This window comes from Schistocerca serialis, chromosome 2 (assembly GCF_023864345.2).
Source record: "Schistocerca serialis cubense isolate TAMUIC-IGC-003099 chromosome 2, iqSchSeri2.2, whole genome shotgun sequence".
In the NCBI taxonomy this organism is placed as follows: domain Eukaryota; kingdom Metazoa; phylum Arthropoda; class Insecta; order Orthoptera; family Acrididae; genus Schistocerca; species Schistocerca serialis.
In genome coordinates this window covers 575,144,515-575,146,998 of record NC_064639.1, presented here as the reverse complement: position 1 = coordinate 575,146,998, position 2,484 = coordinate 575,144,515, and the positions used below count along the sequence as shown (strand labels likewise).

The 2,484-nt window shown below is 49.6% G+C and overlaps 1 non-coding gene across 1 annotated transcript; it reads right to left on the bottom strand.

Moving 5' to 3' along the window:
• Nucleotides 1–243: 243 nt before the first annotated feature.
• Trnaa-ugc (transfer RNA alanine (anticodon UGC)) lies at nucleotides 244–317 on the bottom strand. The gene has a single exon. It is a non-coding gene; the product is annotated as a tRNA-Ala (tRNA).
• Nucleotides 318–2,484: the final 2,167 nt, after the last annotated feature.

Sequence of the window (2,484 nt, the reverse complement as noted above, 5' to 3'; positions counted from 1 at the left end):
CCGAAATAGCGTAAAAGTGGCTGTGTCTAACGTTTCGAATTCCAAGAGTTCGCCCACAAATGGAGCACCCTGTCTTTCAGCCTGATAATGGCAGCCCACACATGACTGCTGCGAGATGTGCAACAATCCGACATCATGTGTTCACTGTCATCGATCACACTCCATACTGAAATTACAATTAAATCAATACCATTAGCTGCTGACGGGCGTTGATATACATCAACGGGAACATTTGAAAATGTGTCCCTCGGCCGGGACTCGATCCCGGGATCTCCTGCTTGCATGGCAGACGCTCTATCCATCTGAGCAACCGAGGGCACAGAGGATAGTGCGATTGCAGGGATTTATCACCGGCACGCTTCCGGTGAGACCCACATTCTCAACATTGGCAGGGGCACTACGAATGTAGTGTGTGGACTATAAGTTGAGACTGTGGGTCTCACGGGAAGCGTGCCGGTGATAAATCCCTGCAATCGCACTATCCTCTGTGCCCTCGGTTGCTCAGATGGATAGAGCGTCTGCCATGCAAGCAGGAGATCCCGGATTCGAGGCCCGGTCGGGGCACACATTTTGAACTGTCCCCGTTGATGTATATCAACGCCCGTCAGCAGCTAATGGTATTGACTTAATTGTAATTTCATTCTAGAGAGCTGCACGGTCATAACACTCCATACTGTCCCGTTATGGCTCCATCCGATTTTCATCTAGTTAGAATGACTGTGTTGAGAAATAAGTGGACATGAAGAACAAAGATGTAGAACGTTAACAACGTTTGTTTTAGTAGTAAAACGTCCCGAATTTTCGCATAACTTTCATTGAATGCAATGCAGCATTAAACTAACAAGTGACATAGAGGCAGAACACTATTTTTCAACAGTCACCAAGTCTTTGTTAACAAGTTTCTACCAGTACTTTGGTTCTTCGTCGATAGAAATCCGCTCCATGCTAGCGGAGACGTTAGAGAGCCAATGTGCGAACGTCATCGTCGGTGGAAACACTCTGTGCCCCCCAGACGTTGTTCCAGCTCACGGGAGAGTCGGGGATCGTATGGTGCAAGAGAGGCGGTTCCTAATCCGTATCACCGACATCTGTGCAACCTTGGTCAAATTATTAGAATAATTTCACTACGGATGGGCGCGACGTTGCATTTGGCTCGCACAACGCCAGAATTTTACGGTGAATCTGTGTGCAATTTATAGAAGTTTTGTCCACAAGAATCATAATGACCCACGTACTTCAAATTTGGAGTCTGTGTTTGCAGGAAACCCGGAACAAGTAGTCTCGCCTGAGAAGCGCTTTTCTGATTGCCCAATGGTCTTAGCGTGGGACGATGTGCGTAACTTACTTTGTGAAGTCCCTACGTAAAAATGGAATACTACTCTTCAGTTTACTGACGTTTTGCGGGGAATGGGCAAGGGAGAGTCATAGGTCTGCTACTACACTGTCCAGTCGCATTAATGTGGCCACAGCGAAAGTCGGTGAGGTTCTAGAAGATACCTCCTACAGGGATGTGGAGCCGCACCAACGACATTGCCGCGGCCAGCTGAGCAACGTTTCTCGGTTAGGGATCCATGGCGCTAATAGCCTGGTCGTGCTGGTCCCACAGATCATCGGCTGGGCTTAAATCCAGGGAGTTCGGTGGCCAGGGGACTACGGTAAACACATCCTGGTTGTTTTAGAACCGCGCACGTACACTGTGAGCTGTGTCCCACGTCGCAATGCCCGGCTGTGGTGGATGCCATAGTGCCGAGGAAAACCAAACTGCATGTAGAATTTGACACGTTCGCCAAGGATAGATGTAGACCTGAGTTGCTCCACAGTGCTGCCCAGACCGTAATGCTCCCTCTTGGTTTCAAGATGTTTGCTTTTGTCGTTCCACGCCGTACGCGCCTACGACCCTCTGCCGGATCAAGGTTACAACGTGATTCATCTGAAAAGACCACCTTTCGCCACTCAGTGGATGTCGAGTTTCGGTACTGGCGTAAAAATCCCAGCCTTCGTCGCTGATGAACAGCATTCAGCATGAGTGCGTGGACGAGGCGCCTTTTGTGGAAGCCCATCGGCGGCTTGATTCGCTGAGCGGACGTTGAGGAGACACTGTTGGTAAAACCCACGGTTTATGTGGACCATCAGTCACGCCTCTGTTCACCCGTACACCCCTGTTACCTATGGCCCATGGTGCACCACAGTTGCCTCAGCGCCGGTTTTGGATAGCGCCATTTTGCCATTCGCGGTGTACTTTAATCCTTGGCGGTTGGTGAACAGTTTACAAACTTAGCCGTTTCTGGAATGCTTCCACTCTTGGCCAAAAAGCAAATAACGCCCTTTAGGACGACGGCACCGTTTTCCGAGGACCCCCGGACAATCTTTATATCCCCTCCATTGTTAGTGCTGCTGTATGCCGTCTTTGAGTGGTTTTTGTGCGTTGACGTCATGTGCCTCTACGTGGATACTCTGCAAACCACATTTAATCGTCTGGCCGAG